General features: G+C 52.5%; 19 non-coding genes across 19 annotated transcripts; all 19 read right to left on the bottom strand.

The window, feature by feature from the left end:
* Positions 1-666: 666 nt before the first annotated feature.
* Positions 667-739, bottom strand: TRNAK-CUU (transfer RNA lysine (anticodon CUU)). The gene has a single exon. It is a non-coding gene; the product is annotated as a tRNA-Lys (tRNA).
* A 1,554-nt stretch (positions 740-2,293) lies between these two features.
* On the bottom strand, positions 2,294-2,366 carry TRNAK-CUU (transfer RNA lysine (anticodon CUU)). The gene has a single exon. It is a non-coding gene; the product is annotated as a tRNA-Lys (tRNA).
* Positions 2,367-3,110: 744 nt separating this feature from the next.
* TRNAK-CUU (transfer RNA lysine (anticodon CUU)) lies at positions 3,111-3,183 on the bottom strand. Its single transcript has one exon. It is a non-coding gene; the product is annotated as a tRNA-Lys (tRNA).
* Positions 3,184-3,925: 742 nt separating this feature from the next.
* Positions 3,926-3,998, bottom strand: TRNAK-CUU (transfer RNA lysine (anticodon CUU)). The gene has a single exon. It is a non-coding gene; the product is annotated as a tRNA-Lys (tRNA).
* A 744-nt stretch (positions 3,999-4,742) lies between these two features.
* Positions 4,743-4,815, bottom strand: TRNAK-CUU (transfer RNA lysine (anticodon CUU)). The gene has a single exon. It is a non-coding gene; the product is annotated as a tRNA-Lys (tRNA).
* A 1,554-nt stretch (positions 4,816-6,369) lies between these two features.
* Positions 6,370-6,442, bottom strand: TRNAK-CUU (transfer RNA lysine (anticodon CUU)). Its single transcript has one exon. It is a non-coding gene; the product is annotated as a tRNA-Lys (tRNA).
* Positions 6,443-7,183: 741 nt separating this feature from the next.
* Positions 7,184-7,256, bottom strand: TRNAK-CUU (transfer RNA lysine (anticodon CUU)). The gene has a single exon. It is a non-coding gene; the product is annotated as a tRNA-Lys (tRNA).
* Positions 7,257-8,000: 744 nt separating this feature from the next.
* On the bottom strand, positions 8,001-8,073 carry TRNAK-CUU (transfer RNA lysine (anticodon CUU)). The gene has a single exon. It is a non-coding gene; the product is annotated as a tRNA-Lys (tRNA).
* A 742-nt stretch (positions 8,074-8,815) lies between these two features.
* Positions 8,816-8,888, bottom strand: TRNAK-CUU (transfer RNA lysine (anticodon CUU)). The gene has a single exon. It is a non-coding gene; the product is annotated as a tRNA-Lys (tRNA).
* Positions 8,889-9,633: 745 nt separating this feature from the next.
* Positions 9,634-9,706, bottom strand: TRNAK-CUU (transfer RNA lysine (anticodon CUU)). Its single transcript has one exon. It is a non-coding gene; the product is annotated as a tRNA-Lys (tRNA).
* A 1,554-nt stretch (positions 9,707-11,260) lies between these two features.
* Positions 11,261-11,333, bottom strand: TRNAK-CUU (transfer RNA lysine (anticodon CUU)). Its single transcript has one exon. It is a non-coding gene; the product is annotated as a tRNA-Lys (tRNA).
* Positions 11,334-12,077: 744 nt separating this feature from the next.
* On the bottom strand, positions 12,078-12,150 carry TRNAK-CUU (transfer RNA lysine (anticodon CUU)). The gene has a single exon. It is a non-coding gene; the product is annotated as a tRNA-Lys (tRNA).
* Positions 12,151-12,892: 742 nt separating this feature from the next.
* Positions 12,893-12,965, bottom strand: TRNAK-CUU (transfer RNA lysine (anticodon CUU)). The gene has a single exon. It is a non-coding gene; the product is annotated as a tRNA-Lys (tRNA).
* A 744-nt stretch (positions 12,966-13,709) lies between these two features.
* On the bottom strand, positions 13,710-13,782 carry TRNAK-CUU (transfer RNA lysine (anticodon CUU)). The gene has a single exon. It is a non-coding gene; the product is annotated as a tRNA-Lys (tRNA).
* A 1,553-nt stretch (positions 13,783-15,335) lies between these two features.
* On the bottom strand, positions 15,336-15,408 carry TRNAK-CUU (transfer RNA lysine (anticodon CUU)). The gene has a single exon. It is a non-coding gene; the product is annotated as a tRNA-Lys (tRNA).
* Positions 15,409-16,152: 744 nt separating this feature from the next.
* Positions 16,153-16,225, bottom strand: TRNAK-CUU (transfer RNA lysine (anticodon CUU)). Its single transcript has one exon. It is a non-coding gene; the product is annotated as a tRNA-Lys (tRNA).
* Positions 16,226-17,783: 1,558 nt separating this feature from the next.
* TRNAK-CUU (transfer RNA lysine (anticodon CUU)) lies at positions 17,784-17,856 on the bottom strand. The gene has a single exon. It is a non-coding gene; the product is annotated as a tRNA-Lys (tRNA).
* A 1,553-nt stretch (positions 17,857-19,409) lies between these two features.
* On the bottom strand, positions 19,410-19,482 carry TRNAK-CUU (transfer RNA lysine (anticodon CUU)). Its single transcript has one exon. It is a non-coding gene; the product is annotated as a tRNA-Lys (tRNA).
* Positions 19,483-20,226: 744 nt separating this feature from the next.
* On the bottom strand, positions 20,227-20,299 carry TRNAK-CUU (transfer RNA lysine (anticodon CUU)). The gene has a single exon. It is a non-coding gene; the product is annotated as a tRNA-Lys (tRNA).
* Positions 20,300-22,689: the final 2,390 nt, after the last annotated feature.

Here is a 22,689-nt window from a genome sequence, read left to right as displayed (position 1 = left end):
TTTGTTTCATTTTCTCTGCTGCTGACTCGACACAGGCACCTTTCTCTTTCTCCATCTCTCGCTCTACCCCAGTCTTATGTCCCCATCAGTCTCTCTGGAGCTCACTCTGGTACATACATGCATCTGTCCTCTCAACCTGTCTCTGGGCACATACTTAAATGTCCAGTAGAGAACAGTGTGAACTCTCCCTGTTTCGCGAGGGGGCAGTCAGCCTCCAGAGCCGTGTTCCGGAGGCTGCCGGAATGGCCGAGCGGTGTAAGGCGCCACATTCAAGAGCAGTATCTTCCCCAGTCCCGTAATTAAATCCCGCTGCCGACATAAAGTAGTTTTCATACCTACTTTAATCATAACACCAGCGGGGATGAGACCTTAAACTCCTCGTTTTGAAAGGATGGGGGGGGGACAGGACGGACCGGAGCGGACTCCGAGCTCGCTGTAAGCACGGGCGGCTCAGGCTAGGAAAGGGCGCAGGAAAGGCTCGGCCTAGGACCGCTCCCAGCGGCGCCTCCCAGGGCGGGAAGTGCTGCGTTGTGTGGAGTCCTGTGGGAATCGTGAGGCAAACTGCAGGATGTGTGTGTGTGTGTAGTTTTAAGCCTCAGCGAAATATCTGAAAAAGGTGAGAGTTAATGTTAAACCCGAAAATGGAGAAGCCTTTAAAAAGCATCACGCCCAACGTGGGGCTCGAACCCACGACCCTGAGATTAAGAGTCTCATGCTCTACCGACTGAGCTAGCCGGGCTGCTGTGCCTGTCATTTCACACACCCTCTGTGTGTTCTTTGTAAGGAAGTAGTGTGTGGTAATGCCAGGAGGCCCCTTTGTTTCATTTTCTCTGCTGCTGACTCGACACAGGCACCTTTCTCTTTCTCCATCTCTCGCTCTACCCCAGTCTTATGTCCCCATCAGTCTCTCTGGAGCTCACTCTGGTACATACATGCATCTGTCCTCTCAACCTGTCTCTGGGCACATACTTAAATGTCCAGTAGAGAACATTGTGAACTCTGCCCTGTGTCGCGAGGTGGCAGTCAGCCTCCAGAGCCGTGTTCTGCATGCTGCCAGAATGGCCGAGCGGTGTAAGGCGCCACATTCAAGAGCAGTATTTTCCCCAGTCCCGTGATCAAATCCCGCTGCAGACATAAAGTAGTTTTCATACCTATTTTAATCATAACACCAGCAGGGATGAGACTTTAAACTCCTCTTTTTGAAAGGATGGGGGGGGACAGGACGGACCGGAGCGGACTCCGAGCTCGCTGTAAGCACGGGCGGCTCAGGCTAGGAAAGGGGGCAGGAAAGGCTCGGCCGAGGACCGCTCCCAGCGGCGCCTCCCAGGGCGATAAGTGCTGCGTTGTGTGGAGTCCTGTGGGAATCGTGAGGCAAACAGCAGGATGTGTGTTTGTGTATTTTTAAGCCTCAGCGAAATATCTGAAAAAGGTGAGAGTTAATGTTAAACCCGAAAAGGGAGAAGCCTTTAAAAAGCATTACACCCAACGTGGGGCTCGAACCCACAACCCTGAGATTAAGAGTCTCATGCTCTACCGATTGAGCTAGCCAGGCTGCTGTGCCTATGTCATTTCACACACCCTCTGTGTGTTCTTTGTGAGGAAGTAGTGGGTGGTTATCCCAGGAGGCCCCTTTGTTTCATTTTCTCTGCTGCTGACTCGACCCAGGCACCTTCCTATTTCTCCATCTCTCGCTCTACCCCAGTCTTATGTCCCCATCAGTCTCTCTGGAGCTCACTCTGGTACATACATGCATCTGTCCTCTCAACCTGTCTCTGGGCACATTCTTAAATGTCCAGTAGAGAACAGTGTGAACTCTCCCTGTTTCGCGAGGGGGCAGTCAGCCTCCAGAGCCGTGTTCTGCAGGCTGCCGGAATGGCCGAGCGGTGTAAGGCGCCACATTCAAGAGCAGTATCTTCCCCAGTCCCGTAATTAAATCCTGCTGCCGACATAAAGTAGTTGTCATACCTACTTTAATCATAACACCAGCAGGGATGAGACTTTAAATTCCTCTTTTTGAAAGGATGGGGGGGGACAGGACGGACCGGAGCGGACTCCGAGCTCGCTGTAAGCACGGGCGGCTCAGGCTAGGAAAGGGCGCAGGAAAGGCTCGGCCTAGGACAGCTCCCAGCGGCGCCTCCCAGGGCGGGAAGTGCTGCATTGTGTGGAGTCCTGTGGGAATCGTGAGGCAAACTGCAGGATGTGTGTGTGTGTAGTTTTAAGCCTCAGCAAAATATCTAAAAAAGGTGAGAGTTAATGTTAAACCCGAAAATGGAGAAGCCTTTATAAAGCATCACGCCCAACGTGGGGCTCGAACCCACGACCCTGAAATTAAGAGTCTCATGCTCTACCGACTGAGCTAGCCGGGCTGCTGTGCCTATGTCATTTCACACACCCTCTGTGTGCTCTTTGTGAGGAAGTAGTGTGTGGTTATCCCAGGAGGCCCCTTTGTTTCATTTTCTCTGCTGCTGACTCGACACAGGCACCTTTCTCTTTCTCCATCTCTCGCTCTACCCCAGTCTTATGTCCCCATCAGTCTTTCTGGAGCTCAAGCTGGTACATACATGCATCTGTCCTTTCAACCTGTCTCTGGGCACATGCTTAAATGTCCAGTAGAGAAGAGTGTGAACTCTCCCTGTTTCGCGAGGTGGCAGTCAGCCTCCAGAGCCGTTTTCCGAAGTCTGCCGGAATGGCCGAGCGGTGTAAGGTGCCACATTCAAGAGCAGTATCTTCCCCAGTCCCGTGGTCAAATCCCGCTGCTGACATAAAGTAGTTTTCATACCTACTTTAATCATAACACCAGCGGGGATGAGACCGTAAAACTCCTCTTTTTGAAAGGATGGGGGTGGACAGGACGGACCGGAGCGGACTCAGAGCTCGCTGTAAGCACGGGCGGCTCAGGCTTGGAAAGGGCGCAGGAAAGGCTCGGCCTAGGACCGCTCCGAGCGGCGCATCCCAGGGCGGGAAGTGCTGCGTTGTGTGGAGTCCTGTGGGAATCGTGAGGCAAACTGCAGGATGTGTGTGTGTGTGTAGTTTTAAGCCTCAGCGAAATATCTGAAAAAGGTGAGAGTTAATGTTAAACCCGAAAATGGAGAAGCCTTTAAAAAGCATCACGCCCAACGTGGGGCTCGAACCCACGACCCTGAGATTAAGAGTCTCATGCTCTACCGACTGAGCTAGCCAGGCTGCTGTGGCTATATCATTTCACACACCCTCTGTGTGTTCTTTGTGAGGAAGTAGTGTGTGGTTATCCCAGGAGGCCCCTTTGTTTCAATTTCTCTGCTGCTGACCTGACACAGGCACCTTTCTCTTTCTCCATCTCTCGCTCTACCCCAGTCTTATGTCCCCATCAGTCTTTCTGGAGCTCACTCTGGTACATACATGCATCTGTCCTTTCAACCTGTCTCTGTGCACATGCTTAAATGTCCAGTAGAGAAGAGTGTGAACTCTCCCTGTTTCGCGAGGTGGCAGTCAGCCTCCAGAGCCGTTTTACGAAGTCTGCCGGAATGGCCGAGCGGTGTAAGGTGCCACATTCAAGAGCAGTATCTTCCCCAGTCCCGTGGTCAAATCCCGCTGCTGACATAAAGTAGTTTTCATACCTACTTTAATCATAACACCAGCGGGGATGAGACCGTAAAACTCCTCTTTTTGAAAGGATGGGGGTGGACAGGACGGACCGGAGCGGACTCCGAGCTCGCTGTAAGCACGGGCGGCTCAGGCTAGGAAAGGGCGCAGGAAAGGCTCGGCCTAGGACAGCTCCCAGCGGCGCCTCCCAGGGCGCGAAGTGCTGCATTGTGTGGAGTCCTGTCGGAATCGTGAGGCAAACTGCAGGATGTGTGTGTGTGTAGTTTTAAGCCTCAGCAAAATATCTAAAAAAGGTGAGAGTTAATGTTAAACCCGAAAATGGAGAAGCCTTTATAAAGCATCACGCCCAACGTGGGGCTCGAACCCACGACCCTGAGATTAAGAGTCTCATGCTCTACCGACTGAGCTAGCCGGGCTGCTGTGCCTATGTCACTTCACACACCCTCTGTGTGCTCTTTGTGAGGAAGTAGTGTGTGGTTATCCCAGGAGGCCCCTTTGTTTCATTTTCTCTGCTGCTGACTCGACACAGGCACCTTTCTCTTTCTCCATCTCTCGCTCTACCCCAGTCTTATGTCCCCATCAGTCTCTCTGGAGCTCACTCTGGTACATACATGCATCTGTCCTCTCAACCTGTCTCTGGGCACATACTTAAATGTCCAGTAGAGAACAGTGTGAACTCTCCCTGTTTCGCGAGGGGGCAGTCAGCCTCCAGAGCCGTGTTCCGGAGGCTGCCGGAATGGCCGAGCGGTGTAAGGCGCCACATTCAAGAGCAGTATCTTCCCCAGTCCCGTAATTAAATCCCGCTGCCGACATAAAGTAGTTTTCATACCTACTTTAATCATAACACCAGCGGGGATGAGACCTTAAACTCCTCGTTTTGAAAGGATGGGGGGGGGACAGGACGGACCGGAGCGGACTCCGAGCTCGCTGTAAGCACGGGCGGCTCAGGCTAGGAAAGGGCGCAGGAAAGGCTCGGCCTAGGACCGCTCCCAGCGGCGCCTCCCAGGGCGGGAAGTGCTGCGTTGTGTGGAGTCCTGTGGGAATCGTGAGGCAAACTGCAGGATGTGTGTGTGTGTGTAGTTTTAAGCCTCAGCGAAATATCTGAAAAAGGTGAGAGTTAATGTTAAACCCGAAAATGGAGAAGCCTTTAAAAAGCATCACGCCCAACGTGGGGCTCGAACCCACGACCCTGAGATTAAGAGTCTCATGCTCTACCGACTGAGCTAGCCGGGCTGCTGTTCCTGTCATTTCACACACCCTCTGTGTGTTCTTTGTAAGGAAGTAGTGTGTGGTAATGCCAGGAGGCCCCTTTGTTTCATTTTCTCTGCTGCTGACTCGACACAGGCACCTTTCTCTTTCTCCATCTCTCGCTCTACCCCAGTCTTATGTCCCCATCAGTCTCTCTGGAGCTCACTCTGGTACATACATGCATCTGTCCTCTCAACCTGTCTCTGGGCACATACTTAAATGTCCAGTAGAGAACATTGTGAACTCTGCCCTGTGTCGCGAGGTGGCAGTCAGCCTCCAGAGCCGTGTTCTGCATGCTGCCAGAATGGCCGAGCGGTGTAAGGCGCCACATTCAAGAGCAGTATTTTCCCCAGTCCCGTGATCAAATCCCGCTGCAGACATAAAGTAGTTTTCATACCTATTTTAATCATAACACCAGCAGGGATGAGACTTTAAACTCCTCTTTTTGAAAGGATGGGGGGGGACAGGACGGACCGGAGCGGACTCCGAGCTCGCTGTAAGCACGGGCGGCTCAGGCTAGGAAAGGGGGCAGGAAAGGCTCGGCCGAGGACCGCTCCCAGCGGCGCCTCCCAGGGCGATAAGTGCTGCGTTGTGTGGAGTCCTGTGGGAATCGTGAGGCAAACAGCAGGATGTGTGTTTGTGTATTTTTAAGCCTCAGCGAAATATCTGAAAAAGGTGAGAGTTAATGTTAAACCCGAAAAGGGAGAAGCCTTTAAAAAGCATTACACCCAACGTGGGGCTCGAACCCACAACCCTGAGATTAAGAGTCTCATGCTCTACCGATTGAGCTAGCCAGGCTGCTGTGCCTATGTCATTTCACACACCCTCTGTGTGTTCTTTGTGAGGAAGTAGTGGGTGGTTATCCCAGGAGGCCCCTTTGTTTCATTTTCTCTGCTGCTGACTCGACCCAGGCACCTTCCTATTTCTCCATCTCTCGCTCTACCCCAGTCTTATGTCCCCATCAGTCTCTCTGGAGCTCACTCTGGTACATACATGCATCTGTCCTCTCAACCTGTCTCTGGGCACATTCTTAAATGTCCAGTAGAGAACAGTGTGAACTCTCCCTGTTTCGCGAGGGGGCAGTCAGCCTCCAGAGCCGTGTTCTGCAGGCTGCCGGAATGGCCGAGCGGTGTAAGGCGCCACATTCAAGAGCAGTATCTTCCCCAGTCCCGTAATTAAATCCTGCTGCCGACATAAAGTAGTTGTCATACCTACTTTAATCATAACACCAGCAGGGATGAGACTTTAAATTCCTCTTTTTGAAAGGATGGGGGGGGACAGGACGGACCGGAGCGGACTCCGAGCTCGCTGTAAGCACGGGCGGCTCAGGCTAGGAAAGGGCGCAGGAAAGGCTCGGCCTAGGACAGCTCCCAGCGGCGCCTCCCAGGGCGGGAAGTGCTGCATTGTGTGGAGTCCTGTGGGAATCGTGAGGCAAACTGCAGGATGTGTGTGTGTGTAGTTTTAAGCCTCAGCAAAATATCTAAAAAAGGTGAGAGTTAATGTTAAACCCGAAAATGGAGAAGCCTTTATAAAGCATCACGCCCAACGTGGGGCTCGAACCCACGACCCTGAAATTAAGAGTCTCATGCTCTACCGACTGAGCTAGCCGGGCTGCTGTGCCTATGTCATTTCACACACCCTCTGTGTGCTCTTTGTGAGGAAGTAGTGTGTGGTTATCCCAGGAGGCCCCTTTGTTTCATTTTCTCTGCTGCTGACTCGACACAGGCACCTTCCTATTTCTCCATCTCTCGCTCTACCCCAGTCTTATGTCCCCATCAGTCTCTCTGGAGCTCACTCTGGTACATACATGCATCTGTCCTCTCAACCTGTCTCTGGGCACATTCTTAAATGTCCAGTAGAGAACAGTGTGAACTCTCCCTGTTTCGCGAGGGGGCAGTCAGCCTCCAGAGCCGTGTTCTGCAGGCTGCCGGAATGACCGAGCGGTGTAAGGCGCCACATTCAAGAGCAGTATCTTCCCCAGTCCCGTAATTAAATCCTGCTGCCGACATAAAGTAGTTGTCATACCTACTTTAATCATAACACCAGCAGGGATGAGACTTTAAATTCCTCTTTTTGAAAGGATGGGGGGGGACAGGACGGACCGGAGCGGACTCCGAGCTCGCTGTAAGCACGGGCGGCTCAGGCTAGGAAAGGGCGCAGGAAAGGCTCGGCCTAGGACAGCTCCCAGCGGCGCCTCCCAGGGCGGGAAGTGCTGCATTGTGTGGAGTCCTGTGGGAATCGTGAGGCAAACTGCAGGATGTGTGTGTGTGTAGTTTTAAGCCTCAGCAAAATATCTAAAAAAGGTGAGAGTTAATGTTAAACCCGAAAATGGAGAAGCCTTTATAAAGCATCACGCCCAACGTGGGGCTCGAACCCACGACCCTGAAATTAAGAGTCTCATGCTCTACCGACTGAGCTAGCCGGGCTGCTGTGCCTATGTCATTTCACACACCCTCTGTGTGCTCTTTGTGAGGAAGTAGTGTGTGGTTATCCCAGGAGGCCCCTTTGTTTCATTTTCTCTGCTGCTGACTCGACACAGGCACCTTTCTCTTTCTCCATCTCTCGCTCTACCCCAGTCTTATGTCCCCATCAGTCTTTCTGGAGCTCAAGCTGGTACATACATGCATCTGTCCTTTCAACCTGTCTCTGGGCACATGCTTAAATGTCCAGTAGAGAAGAGTGTGAACTCTCCCTGTTTCGCGAGGTGGCAGTCAGCCTCCAGAGCCGTTTTCCGAAGTCTGCCGGAATGGCCGAGCGGTGTAAGGTGCCACATTCAAGAGCAGTATCTTCCCCAGTCCCGTGGTCAAATCCCGCTGCTGACATAAAGTAGTTTTCATACCTACTTTAATCATAACACCAGCGGGGATGAGACCGTAAAACTCCTCTTTTTGAAAGGATGGGGGTGGACAGGACGGACCGGAGCGGACTCCGAGCTCGCTGTAAGCACGGGCGGCTCAGGCTTGGAAAGGGCGCAGGAAAGGCTCGGCCTAGGACCGCTCCGAGCGGCGCATCCCAGGGCGGGAAGTGCTGCGTTGTGTGGAGTCCTGTGGGAATCGTGAGGCAAACTGCAGGATGTGTGTGTGTGTGTAGTTTTAAGCCTCAGCGAAATATCTGAAAAAGGTGAGAGTTAATGTTAAACCCGAAAATGGAGAAGCCTTTAAAAAGCATCACGCCCAACGTGGGGCTCGAACCCACGACCCTGAGATTAAGAGTCTCATGCTCTACCGACTGAGCTAGCCAGGCTGCTGTGGCTATATCATTTCACACACCCTCTGTGTGTTCTTTGTGAGGAAGTAGTGTGTGGTTATCCCAGGAGGCCCCTTTGTTTCAATTTCTCTGCTGCTGACCTGACACAGGCACCTTTCTCTTTCTCCATCTCTCGCTCTACCCCAGTCTTATGTCCCCATCAGTCTTTCTGGAGCTCACTCTGGTACATACATGCATCTGTCCTTTCAACCTGTCTCTGGGCACATGCTTAAATGTCCAGTAGAGAAGAGTGTGAACTCTCCCTGTTTCGCGAGGTGGCAGTCAGCCTCCAGAGCCGTTTTACGAAGTCTGCCGGAATGGCCGAGCGGTGTAAGGTGCCACATTCAAGAGCAGTATCTTCCCCAGTCCCGTGGTCAAATCCCGCTGCTGACATAAAGTAGTTTTCATACCTACTTTAATCATAACACCAGCGGGGATGAGACCGTAAAACTCCTCTTTTTGAAAGGATGGGGGTGGACAGGACGGACCGGAGCGGACTCCGAGCTCGCTGTAAGCACGGGCGGCTCAGGCTAGGAAAGGGCGCAGGAAAGGCTCGGCCTAGGACAGCTCCCAGCGGCGCCTCCCAGGGCGCGAAGTGCTGCATTGTGTGGAGTCCTGTCGGAATCGTGAGGCAAACTGCAGGATGTGTGTGTGTGTAGTTTTAAGCCTCAGCAAAATATCTAAAAAAGGTGAGAGTTAATGTTAAACCCGAAAATGGAGAAGCCTTTATAAAGCATCACGCCCAACGTGGGGCTCGAACCCACGACCCTGAGATTAAGAGTCTCATGCTCTACCGACTGAGCTAGCCGGGCTGCTGTGCCTATGTCATTTCACACACCCTCTGTGTGCTCTTTGTGAGGAAGTAGTGTGTGGTTATCCCAGGCGGCCCCTTTGTTTCATTTTCTCTGCTGCTGACTCGACACAGGCACCTTTCTCTTTCTCCATCTCTCGCTCTACCCCAGTCTTATGTCCCCATCAGTCTCTCTGGAGCTCACTCTGGTACATACATGCATCTGTCCTCTCAACCTGTCTCTGGGCACATACTTAAATGTCCAGTAGAGAACAGTGTGAACTCTCCCTGTTTCGCGAGGGGGCAGTCAGCCTCCAGAGCCGTGTTCCGGAGGCTGCCGGAATGGCCGAGCGGTGTAAGGCGCCACATTCAAGAGCAGTATCTTCCCCAGTCCCGTAATTAAATCCCGCTGCCGACATAAAGTAGTTTTCATACCTACTTTAATCATAACACCAGCGGGGATGAGACCTTAAACTCCTCGTTTTGAAAGGATGGGGGGGGGGACAGGACGGACCGGAGCGGACTCCGAGCTCGCTGTAAGCACGGGCGGCTCAGGCTAGGAAAGGGCGCAGGAAAGGCTCGGCCTAGGACCGCTCCCAGCGGCGCCTCCCAGGGCGGGAAGTGCTGCGTTGTGTGGAGTCCTGTGGGAATCGTGAGGCAAACTGCAGGATGTGTGTGTGTGTGTAGTTTTAAGCCTCAGCGAAATATCTGAAAAAGGTGAGAGTTAATGTTAAACCCGAAAATGGAGAAGCCTTTAAAAAGCATCACGCCCAACGTGGGGCTCGAACCCACGACCCTGAGATTAAGAGTCTCATGCTCTACCGACTGAGCTAGCCGGGCTGCTGTGCCTGTCATTTCACACACCCTCTGTGTGTTCTTTGTAAGGAAGTAGTGTGTGGTAATGCCAGGAGGCCCCTTTGTTTCATTTTCTCTGCTGCTGACTCGACACAGGCACCTTTCTCTTTCTCCATCTCTCGCTCTACCCCAGTCTTATGTCCCCATCAGTCTCTCTGGAGCTCACTCTGGTACATACATGCATCTGTCCTCTCAACCTGTCTCTGGGCACATACTTAAATGTCCAGTAGAGAACATTGTGAACTCTGCCCTGTGTCGCGAGGTGGCAGTCAGCCTCCAGAGCCGTGTTCTGCATGCTGCCAGAATGGCCGAGCGGTGTAAGGCGCCACATTCAAGAGCAGTATTTTCCCCAGCCCCGTGATCAAATCCCGCTGCAGACATAAAGTAGTTTTCATACCTATTTTAATCATAACACCAGCAGGGATGAGACTTTAAACTCCTCTTTTTGAAAGGATGGGGGGGGACAGGACGGACCGGAGCGGACTCCGAGCTCGCTGTAAGCACGGGCGGCTCAGGCTAGGAAAGGGGGCAGGAAAGGCTCGGCCGAGGACCGCTCCCAGCGGCGCCTCCCAGGGCGATAAGTGCTGCGTTGTGTGGAGTCCTGTGGGAATCGTGAGGCAAACAGCAGGATGTGTGTTTGTGTATTTTTAAGCCTCAGCGAAATATCTGAAAAAGGTGAGAGTTAATGTTAAACCCGAAAAGGGAGAAGCCTTTAAAAAGCATTACACCCAACGTGGGGCTCGAACCCACAACCCTGAGATTAAGAGTCTCATGCTCTACCGATTGAGCTAGCCAGGCTGCTGTGCCTATGTCATTTCACACACCCTCTGTGTGTTCTTTGTGAGGAAGTAGTGGGTGGTTATCCCAGGAGGCCCCTTTGTTTCATTTTCTCTGCTGCTGACTCGACCCAGGCACCTTCCTATTTCTCCATCTCTCGCTCTACCCCAGTCTTATGTCCCCATCAGTCTCTCTGGAGCTCACTCTGGTACATACATGCATCTGTCCTCTCAACCTGTCTCTGGGCACATTCTTAAATGTCCAGTAGAGAACAGTGTGAACTCTCCCTGTTTCGCGAGGGGGCAGTCAGCCTCCAGAGCCGTGTTCTGCAGGCTGCCGGAATGGCCGAGCGGTGTAAGGCGCCACATTCAAGAGCAGTATCTTCCCCAGTCCCGTAATTAAATCCTGCTGCCGACATAAAGTAGTTGTCATACCTACTTTAATCATAACACCAGCAGGGATGAGACTTTAAATTCCTCTTTTTGAAAGGATGGGGGGGGACAGGACGGACCGGAGCGGACTCCGAGCTCGCTGTAAGCACGGGCGGCTCAGGCTAGGAAAGGGCGCAGGAAAGGCTCGGCCTAGGACAGCTCCCAGCGGCGCCTCCCAGGGCGGGAAGTGCTGCATTGTGTGGAGTCCTGTGGGAATCGTGAGGCAAACTGCAGGATGTGTGTGTGTGTAGTTTTAAGCCTCAGCAAAATATCTAAAAAAGGTGAGAGTTAATGTTAAACCCGAAAATGGAGAAGCCTTTATAAAGCATCACGCCCAACGTGGGGCTCGAACCCACGACCCTGAAATTAAGAGTCTCATGCTCTACCGACTGAGCTAGCCGGGCTGCTGTGCCTATGTCATTTCACACACCCTCTGTGTGCTCTTTGTGAGGAAGTAGTGTGTGGTTATCCCAGGAGGCCCCTTTGTTTCATTTTCTCTGCTGCTGACTCGACACAGGCACCTTTCTCTTTCTCCATCTCTCGCTCTACCCCAGTCTTATGTCCCCATCAGTCTTTCTGGAGCTCAAGCTGGTACATACATGCATCTTTCCTTTCAACCTGTCTCTGGGCACATGCTTAAATGTCCAGTAGAGAAGAGTGTGAACTCTCCCTGTTTCGCGAGGTGGCAGTCAGCCTCCAGAGCCGTTTTCCGAAGTCTGCCGGAATGGCCGAGCGGTGTAAGGTGCCACATTCAAGAGCAGTATCTTCCCCAGTCCCGTGGTCAAATCCCGCTGCTGACATAAAGTAGTTTTCATACCTACTTTAATCATAACACCAGCGGGGATGAGACCGTAAAACTCCTCTTTTTGAAAGGATGGGGGTGGACAGGACGGACCGGAGCGGACTCCGAGCTTGCTGTAAGCACGGGCGGCTCAGGCTTGGAAAGGGCGCAGGAAAGGCTCGGCCTAGGACCGCTCCGAGCGGCGCATCCCAGGGCGGGAAGTGCTGCGTTGTGTGGAGTCCTGTGGGAATCGTGAGGCAAACTGCAGGATGTGTGTGTGTGTGTAGTTTTGAGCCTCAGCGAAATATCTGAAAAAGGTGAGAGTTAATGTTAAACCCGAAAATGGAGAAGCCTTTAAAAAGCATCACGCCCGACGTGGGGCTCGAACCCACGACCCTGAGATTAAGAGTCTCATGCTCTACCGACTGAGCTAGCCAGGCTGCTGTGGCTATATCATTTCACACACCCTCTGTGTGTTCTTTGTGAGGAAGTAGTGTGTGGTTATCCCAGGAAGCCCCTTTGTTTCAATTTCTCTGCTGCTGACCTGACACAGGCACCTTTCTCTTTCTCCATCTCTCGCTCTACCCCAGTCTTATGTCCCCATCAGTCTTTCTGGAGCTCACTCTGGTACATACATGCATCTGTCCTCTCAACCTGTCTCTGGGCACATACTTAAATGTCCAGTAGAGAAGAGTGTGAACTCTCCCTGTTTCGCGAGGTGGCAGTCAGCCTCCAGAGCCGTTTTCCGAAGTCTGCCGGAATGGCCGAGCGGTGTAAGGTGCCACATTCAAGAGCAGTATCTTCCCCAGTCCCGTGGTCAAATCCCGCTGCTGACATAAAGTAGTTTTCATACCTACTTTAATCATAACTCCAGCGGGGATGAGACCGTAAAACTCCTCTTTTTGAAAGGATGGGGGTGGACAGGACGGACCGGAGCGGACTCCGAGCTCGCTGTAAGCACGGGCGGCTCAGGCTAGGAAAGGGCGCAGGAAAGGCTCGGCCTAGGACAGCTCCCAGCGGCGCCTCCCAGGGCGGGAAGTGCTGCATTGTGTGGAGTCCTGTGGGAATCGTGAGGCAAACTGCAGGATGTGTGTGTGTGTAGTTTTAAGCCTCAGCAAAATATCTAAAAAAGGTGAGAGTTAATGTTAAACCCGAAAATGGAGAAGCCTTTATAAAGCATCACGCCCAACATGGGGCTCGAACCCACGACCCTGAGATTAAGAGTCTCATGCTCTACCGACTGAGCTAGCCGGGCTGCTGTGCCTATGTCATTTCACACACCCTCTGTGTGCTCTTTGTGAGGAAGTAGTGTGTGGTTATCCCAGGAGGCCCCTTTGTTTCATTTTCTCTGCTGCTGACTCGACACAGGCACCTTTCTCTTTCTCCATCTCTCGCTCTACCCCAGTCTTATGTCCCCATCAGTCTCTCTGGAGCTCACTCTGGTACATACATGCATCTGTCCTCTCAACCTGTCTCTGGGCACATACTTAAATGTTCAGTAGAGAACAGTGTGAACTCTCCCTGTTTCGCGAGGGGGCAGTCAGCCTCCAGAGCCGTGTTCCGGAGGCTGCCGGAATGGCCGAGCGGTGTAAGGCGCCACATTCAAGAGCAGTATCTTCCCCAGTCCCGTAATTAAATCCCGCTGCCGACATAAAGTAGTTTTCATACCTACTTTAATCATAACACCAGCGGGGATGAGACCTTAAACTCCTCGTTTTGAAAGGATGGGGGGGGGACAGGACGGACCGGAGCGGACTCCGAGCTCGCTGTAAGCACGGGCGGCTCAGGCTAGGAAAGGGCGCAGGAAAGGCTCGGCCTAGGACCGCTCCCAGCGGCGCCTCCCAGGGCGGGAAGTGCTGCGTTGTGTGGAGTCCTGTGGGAATCGTGAGGCAAACTGCAGGATGTGTGTGTGTGTGTAGTTTTAAGCCTCAGCGAAATATCTGAAAAAGGTGAGAGTTAATGTTAAACCCGAAAATGGAGAAGCCTTTAAAAAGCATCACGCCCAACGTGGGGCTCGAACCCACGACCCCGAGATTAAGAGTCTCATGCTCTACCGACTGAGCTAGCCGGGCTGCTGTGCCTGTCATTTCACACACCCTCTGTGTGTTCTTTGTAAGGAAGTAGTGTGTGGTAATGCCAGGAGGCCCCTTTGTTTCATTTTCTCTGCTGCTGACTCGACACAGGCACCTTTCTCTTTCTCCATCTCTCGCTCTACCCCAGTCTTATGTCCCCATCAGTCTCTCTGGAGCTCACTCTGGTACATACATGCATCTGTCCTCTCAACCTGTCTCTGGGCACATACTTAAATGTCCAGTAGAGAACAGTGTGAACTCTCCCTGTGTCGCGAGGTGGCAGTCAGCCTCCAGAGCCGTGTTCTGCATGCTGCCGGAATGGCCGAGCGGTGTAAGGCGCCACATTCAAGAGCAGTATTTTCCCCAGTCCCGTGATCAAATCCCGCTGCAGACATAAAGTAGTTTTCATACCTATTTTAATCATAACACCAGCAGGGATGAGACTTTAAACTCCTCTTTTTGAAAGGATGGGGGGGGACAGGACGGACCGGAGCGGACTCCGAGCTCGCTGTAAGCACGGGCGGCTCAGGCTAGGAAAGGGGGCAGGAAAGGCTCGGCCGAGGACCGCTCCCAGCGGCGCCTCCCAGGGCGATAAGTGCTGCGTTGTGTGGAGTCCTGTGGGAATCGTGAGGCAAACAGCAGGATGTGTGTTTGTGTATTTTTAAGCCTCAGCGAAATATCTGAAAAAGGTGAGAGTTAATGTTAAACCCGAAAAGGGAGAAGCCTTTAAAAAGCATTACACCCAACGTGGGGCTCGAACCCACAACCCTGAGATTAAGAGTCTCATGCTCTACCGATTGAGCTAGCCAGGCTGCTGTGCCTATGTCATTTCACACACCCTCTGTGTGTTCTTTGTGAGGAAGTAGTGGGTGGTTATCCCAGGAGGCCCCTTTGTTTCATTTTCTCTGCTGCTGACTCGACCCAGGCACCTTCCTATTTCTCCATCTCTCGCTCTACCCCAGTCTTATGTCCCCATCAGTCTCTCTGGAGCTCACTCTGGTACATACATGCATCTGTCCTCTCAACCTGTCTCTGGGCACATTCTTAAATGTCCAGTAGAGAACAGTGTGAACTCTCCCTGTTTCGCGAGGGGGCAGTCAGCCTCCAGAGCCGTGTTCTGCAGGCTGCCGGAATGGCCGAGCGGTGTAAGGCGCCACATTCAAGAGCAGTATCTTCCCCAGTCCCGTAATTAAATCCTGCTGCCGACATAAAGTAGTTGTCATACCTACTTTAATCATAACACCAGCAGGGATGAGACTTTAAATTCCTCTTTTTGAAAGGATGGGGGGGGACAGGACGGACCGGAGCGGACTCCGAGCTCGCTGTAAGCACGGGCGGCTCAGGCTAGGAAAGGGCGCAGGAAAGGCTCGGCCTAGGACAGCTCCCAGCGGCGCCTCCCAGGGCGGGAAGTGCTGCATTGTGTGGAGTCCTGTGGGAATCGTGAGGCAAACTGCAGGATGTGTGTGTGTGTAGTTTTAAGCCTCAGCAAAATATCTAAAAAAGGTGAGAGTTAATGTTAAACCCGAAAATGGAGAAGCCTTTATAAAGCATCACGCCCAACGTGGGGCTCGAACCCACGACCCTGAAATTAAGAGTCTCATGCTCTACCGACTGAGCTAGCCGGGCTGCTGTGCCTATGTCATTTCACACACCCTCTGTGTGCTCTTTGTGAGGAAGTAGTGTGTGGTTATCCCAGGAGGCCCCTTTGTTTCATTTTCTCTGCTGCTGACTCGACACAGGCACCTTTCTCTTTCTCCATCTCTCGCTCTACCCCAGTCTTATGTCCCCATCAGTCTTTCTGGAGCTCAAGCTGGTACATACATGCATCTTTCCTTTCAACCTGTCTCTGGGCACATGCTTAAATGTCCAGTAGAGAAGAGTGTGAACTCTCCCTGTTTCGCGAGGTGGCAGTCAGCCTCCAGAGCCGTTTTCCGAAGTCTGCCGGAATGGCCGAGCGGTGTAAGGTGCCACATTCAAGAGCAGTATCTTCCCCAGTCCCGTGGTCAAATCCCGCTGCTGACATAAAGTAGTTTTCATACCTACTTTAATCATAACACCAGCGGGGATGAGACCGTAAAACTCCTCTTTTTGAAAGGATGGGGGTGGACAGGACGGACCGGAGCGGACTCCGAGCTTGCTGTAAGCACGGGCGGCTCAGGCTTGGAAAGGGCGCAGGAAAGGCTCGGCCTAGGACCGCTCCGAGCGGCGCATCCCAGGGCGGGAAGTGCTGCGTTGTGTGGAGTCCTGTGGGAATCGTGAGGCAAACTGCAGGATGTGTGTGTGTGTGTAGTTTTAAGCCTCAGCGAAATATCTGAAAAAGGTGAGAGTTAATGTTAAACCCGAAAATGGAGAAGCCTTTAAAAAGCATCACGCCCGACGTGGGGCTCGAACCCACGACCCTGAGATTAAGAGTCTCATGCTCTACCGACTGAGCTAGCCAGGCTGTGGGGCTATATCATTTCACACACCCTCTGTGTGTTCTTTGTGAGGAAGTAGTGTGTGGTTATCCCAGGAAGCCCCTTTGTTTCAATTTCTCTGCTGCTGACCTGACACAGGCACCTTTCTCTTTCTCCATCTCTCGCTCTACCCCAGTCTTATGTCCCCATCAGTCTTTCTGGAGCTCACTCTGGTACATACATGCATCTGTCCTCTCAACCTGTCTCTGGGCACATACTTAAATGTCCAGTAGAGAAGAGTGTGAACTCTCCCTGTTTCGCGAGGTGGCAGTCAGCCTCCAGAGCCGTTTTCCGAAGTCTGCCGGAATGGCCGAGCGGTGTAAGGTGCCACATTCAAGAGCAGTATCTTCCCCAGTCCCGTGGTCAAATCCCGCTGCTGACATAAAGTAGTTTTCATACCTACTTTAATCATAACACCAGCGGGGATGAGACCGTAAAACTCCTCTTTTTGAAAGGATGGGGGTGGACAGGACGGACCGGAGCGGACTCCGAGCTCGCTGTAAGCACGGGCGGCTCAGGCTAGGAAAGGGCGCAGGAAAGGCTCGGCCTAGGACAGCTCCCAGCGGCGCCTCCCAGGGCGGGAAGTGCTGCATTGTGTGGAGTCCTGTGGGAATCGTGAGGCAAACTGCAGGATGTGTGTGTGTGTAGTTTTAAGCCTCAGCAAAATATCTAAAAAAGGTGAGAGTTAATGTTAAACCCGAAAATGGAGAAGCCTTTATAAATCATCACGCCCAACGTGGGGCTCGAACCCACGACCCTGAGATTAAGAGTCTCATGCTCCACCGACTGAGCTAGCCGGGCTGCTGTGCCTATGTCATTTCACACACCCTCTGTGTGCTCTTTGTGAGGAAGTAGTGTGTGGTTATCCCAGGAGGCCCCTTTGTTTCATTTTCTCTGCTGCTGACTCGACACAGGCACCTTTCTCTTTCTCCATCTCTCGCTCTACCCCAGTCTTATGTCCCCATCAGTCTCTCTGGAGCTCACTCTGGTACATACATGCATCTGTCCTCTCAACCTGTCTCTGGGCACATACTTAAATGTCCAGTAGAGAACAGTGTGAACTCTCCCTGTTTCGCGAGGGGGCAGTCAGCCTCCAGAGCCGTGTTCCGGAGGCTGCCGGAATGGCCGAGCGGTGTAAGGCGCCACATTCAAGAGCAGTATCTTCCCCAGTCCCGTAATTAAATCCCGCTGCCGACATAAAGTAGTTTTCATACCTACTTTAATCATAACACCAGCGGGGATGAGACCTTAAACTCCTCGTTTTGAAAGGATGGGGGGGGGACAGGACGGACCAGAGCGGACTCCGAGCTCGCTGTAAGCACGGGCGGCTCAGGCTAGGAAAGGGCGCAGGAAAGGCTCGGCCTAGGACCGCTCCCAGCGGCGCCTCCCAGGGCGGGAAGTGCTGCGTTGTGTGGAGTCCTGTGGGAATCGTGAGGCAAACTGCAGGATGTGTGTGTGTGTGTAGTTTTAAGCCTCAGCGAAATATCTGAAAAAGGTGAGAGTTAATGTTAAACCCGAAAATGGAGAAGCCTTTAAAAAGCATCACGCCCAACGTGGGGCTCGAACCCACGACCCTGAGATTAAGAGTCTCATGCTCTACCAATTGAGCTAGCCGGGCTGCTGTGCCTGTCATTTCACACACCCTCTGTGTGTTCTTTGTAAGGAAGTAGTGTGTGGTTATCCCAGGAGGCCCCTTTGTTTCATTTTCTCTGCTGCTGACTCGACACAGGCACCTTTCTCTTTCTCCATCTCTCGCTCTACCCCAGTCTTATGTCCCCATCAGTCTCTCTGGATCTCACTCTGGTACATACATGCATCTGTCCTCTCAACCTGTCGCTGGGCACATACTTAAATGTCCAGTAGAGAACAGTGTGAACTCTCCCTGTGTCGCGAGGTGGCAGTCAGCCTCCAGAGCCGTGTTCTGCATGCTGCCGGAATGGCCGAGCGGTGTAAGGCGCCACATTCAAGAGCAGTATTTTCCCCAGTCCCGTGATCAAATCCCGCTGCAGACATAAAGTAGTTTTCATACCTATTTTAATCATAACACCAGCAGGGATGAGACTTTAAACTCCTCTTTTTGAAAGGATGGGGGGGGACAGGACGGACCGGAGCGGACTCCGAGCTCGCTGTAAGCACGGGCGGCTCAGGCTAGGAAAGGGGGCAGGAAAGGCTCGGCCGAGGACCGCTCCCAGCAGCGCCTCCCAGGGCGATTAGTGCTGCGTTGTGTGGAGTCCTGTGGGAATCGTGAGGCAAACAGCAGGATGTGTGTTTGTGTATTTTTAAGCCTCAGCGAAATATCTGAAAAAGGTGAGAGTTAATGTTAAACCCGAAAAGGGAGAAGCCTTTAAAAAGCATTACACCCAACGTGGGGCTCGAACCCACAACCCTGAGATTAAGAGTCTCATGCTCTACCGATTGAGCTAGCCAGGCTGCTGTGCCTATGTCATTTCACACACCCTCTGTGTGTTCTTTGTGAGGAAGTAGTGTGTGGTTATCCCAGGAGGCCCCTTTGTTTCATTTTCTCTGCTGCTGACTCGACCCAGGCACCTTCCTATTTCTCCATCTCTCGCTCTACCCCAGTCTTATGTCCCCATCAGTCTCTCTGGAGCTCACTCTGGTACATACATGCATCTGTCCTCTCAACCTGTCTCTGGGCACATTCTTAAATGTCCAGTAGAGAACAGTGTGAACTCTCCCTGTTTCGCGAGGGGGCAGTCAGCCTCCAGAGCTGTGTTCTGCAGGCTGCCGGAATGACCGAGCGGTGTAAGGCGCCACATTCAAGAGCAGTATCTTCCCCAGTCCTGTAATTAAATCCTGCTGCCGACATAAAGTAGTTGTCATACCTACTTTAATCATAACACCAGCAGGGATGAGACTTTAAATTCCTCTTTTTGAAAGGATGGGGGGGGACAGGACGGACCGGAGCGGACTCCGAGCTCGCTGTAAGCACGGGCGGCTCAGGCTAGGAAAGGGCGCAGGAAAGGCTCGGCCTAGGACAGCTCCCAGCGGCGCCTCCCAGGGCGGGAAGTGCTGCATTGTGTGGAGTCCTGTGGGAATCGTGAGGCAAACTGCAGGATGTGTGTGTGTGTAGTTTTAAGCCTCAGCAAAATATCTAAAAAAGGTGAGAGTTAATGTTAAACCCGAAAATGGAGAAGCCTTTATAAAGCATCACGCCCAACGTGGGGCTCGAACCCACGACCCTGAAATTAAGAGTCTCATGCTCTACCAACTGAGCTAGCCGGGCTGCTGTGCCTATGTCATTTCACACACCCTCTGTGTGCTCTTTGTGAGGAAGTAGTGTGTGGTTATCCCAGGAGGCCCCTTTGTTTCATTTTCTCTGCTGCTGACTCGACACAGGCACCTTTCTCTTTCTCCATCTCTCGCTCTACCCCAGTCTTATGTCCCCATCAGTCTTTCTGGAGCTCAAGCTGGTACATACATGCATCTGTCCTTTCAACCTGTCTCTGGGTACATGCTTAAATGTCCAGTAGAGAAGAGTGTGAACTCTCCCTGTTTCGCGAGGTGGCAGTCAGCCTCCAGAGCCGTTTTCCGAAGTCTGCCGGAATGGCCGAGCGGTGTAAGGTGCCACATTCAAGAGCAGTATCTTCCCCAGTCCCGTGGTCAAATCCCGCTGCTGACATAAAGTAGTTTTCATACCTACTTTAATCATAACACCAGCGGGGATGAGACCGTAAAACTCCTCTTTTTGAAAGGATGGGGGTGGACAGGACGGACCGGAGCGGACTCCGAGCTCGCTGTAAGCACGGGCGGCTCAGGCTTGGAAAGGGCGCAGGAAAGGCTCGGCCTAGGACCGCTCCGAGCGGCGCATCCCAGGGCGGGAAGTGCTGCGTTGTGTGGAGTCCTGTGGGAATCGTGAGGCAAACTGCAGGATGTGTGTGTGTGTGTAGTTTTAAGCCTCAGCGAAATATCTGAAAAAGGAGAGAGTTAATGTTAAACCCGAAAATGGAGAAGCCTTTAAAAAGCATCACGCCCAACGTGGGGCTCGAACCCACGACCCTGAGATTAAGAGTCTCATGCTCTACCGACTGAGCTAGCCAGGCTGCTGTGGCTATATCATTTCACACACCCTCTGTGTGTTCTTTGTGAGGAAGTAGTGTGTGGTTATCCCAGGAGGCCCCTTTGTTTCAATTTCTCTGCTGCTGACCTGACACAGGCACCTTTCTCTTTCTCCATCTCTCGCTCTACCCCAGTCTTATGTCCCCATCAGTCTTTCTGGAGCTCACTCTGGTACATACATGCATCTGTCCTTTCAACCTGTCTCTGGGCACATGCTTAAATGTCCAGTAGAGAAGAGTGTGAACTCTCCCTGTTTCGCGAGGTGGCAGTCAGCCTCCAGAGCCGTTTTCTGAAGTCTGCCGGAATGGCCGAGCGGTGTAAGGTGCCACATTCAAGAGCAGTATCTTCCCCAGTCCCGTGGTCAAATCCCGCTGCTGACATAAAGTAGTTTTCATACCTACTTTAATCATAACACCAGCGGGGATGAGTGTGAGAAGGTAGCCTCTTTCTAGCCTTGTTACCCCCACTTTTGGCCTGGTTGTGAGTGTATGTCAGGGTGTTTGTCACTGTTTTCACTGTCTCACTGGGATCCTGATAGCCAGGCCTCAGTGCTCATAGTGAAAACACCATGTTTTCAGTATGGTTGTTATGTGTCACTGGGATCCTGCTGGTCAGGACCCCAGTGCTCATAGGTTTGTGGCCTATATGTATGTGTCACTGGGACCCTGTCACACAGGGCCCCAGTGCTCATAGGTGTGCATGTATATGTTCCCTGTGTGGTGCCTAACTGTCTCACTGAGGCTCTGCTAACTAGAACCTCAGTGGTTATGCTCTCTCATTACTTTCAAATTGTCACTGACAGGCTAGTGACCATTTTTACCAATTTACATTGGCTTACTGGAACACCCTTATAATTCCCTAGTATATGGTACTGAGGTACCCAGGGTATTGGGGTTCCAGGAGATCCCTATGGGCTGCAGCATTTCTTTTGCCACCCATAGGGAGCTCTGACAATTCTTACACAGGCCTGCCACTGCAGCCTGAGTGAAATAACGTCCACGTTATTTCACAGCCATTTTTACACTGCACTTAAGTAATTTATAAGTCACCTATATGTCTAACCTTTACCTGGTAAAGGTTAGGTGCAAAGTTACTTAGTGTGAGGGCACCCTGGCAGTAGCCAAGGTGCCCCCATATTGTTCAGAGCCAATTCACTGAACTTTGTGAGTGCGGGGACACCATTACACGCGTGCACTACATATAGGTCACTACCTATATGTAGCTTCACCATGGTAACTCCGAATATGGCCATGTAACATGTCTATGATCATGGAATTGCCCCCTCTATGCCATCCTGGCATTGTTGTTACAATTCCATGATCCCAGTGGTCCGTAGCACAGACCCTGGTACTGCCAGACTGCCCTTCCTGGGGTTTCTCTGCAGCTGCTGCTGCTGCCAACCCCTCAGACAGGCAGCTGCCCTCCTGGGGTCCAGCCAGGCCTGGCCCAGGATGGCAGAACAAAGAACTTCCTCTGAGAGAGGGTGTGACACCCTCTCCCTTTGGAAAATGGTGTGAAGGCAGGGGAGGAGTAGCCTCCCCCAGCCTCTGGAAATGCTTTGTTGGGCACAGATGTGCCCAATTCTGCATAAGCCAGTCTACACCGGTTCAGGGACCCCTTAGCCCCTGCTCTGGCGCGAAACTGGACAAAGGAAAGGGGAGTGACCACTCCCCTGACCTGCACCTCCCCTGGGAGGTGTCCAGAGCTCCTCCAGTGTGCTCCAGACCTCTGCCATCTTGGAAACAGAGGTGCTGCTGGCACACTGGACTGCTCTGAGTGGCCAATGCCACCAGGTGACGTCAGAGACTCCTGCTGATAGGCTCCTTCAGGTGTTAGTAGCCTTTCCTCTCTCCTAGGTAGCCAAACCCTCTTTTCTGGCTATTTAGGGTCTCTGTCTCTGGGGAAACTTTAGATAACGAATGCACGAGCTCAGCCGAGTTCCTCTGCATCTCCCTCTTCACCTTCTGATAAGGAATCGACCGCTGACCGCGCTGGAAGCCTGCAAACCTGCAACATAGTAGCAAAGACGACTACTGCAACTCTGTAACGCTGATCCTGCCGCCTTCTCGACTGTTTTCCTGCTTGTGCATGCTGTGGGGGTAGTCTGCCTCCTCTCTGCACCAGAAGCTCCGAAGAAATCTCCCGTGGGTCGACGGAATCTTCCCCCTGCAACCGCAGGCACCAAAAAGCTGCATCTCCGGTCCCTTGGGTCTCCTCTCAGCACGACGAGCGAGGTCCCTCGAATCCAGCGACACCGTCCAAGTGACCCCCACAGTCCAGTGACTCTTCAGCCCAAGTTTGGTGGAGGTAAGTCCTTGCCTCACCTCGCTGGGCTGCATTGAGGGAACCGCGACTTTGCAAGCTACTCCGGCCC

The sequence above is a fragment of the Pleurodeles waltl genome, chromosome 6 (assembly GCF_031143425.1).
Source record: "Pleurodeles waltl isolate 20211129_DDA chromosome 6, aPleWal1.hap1.20221129, whole genome shotgun sequence".
In the NCBI taxonomy this organism is placed as follows: Eukaryota; Metazoa; Chordata; class Amphibia; order Caudata; family Salamandridae; genus Pleurodeles; species Pleurodeles waltl.
This window is presented reverse-complemented; position numbering and strand designations above follow the sequence as displayed.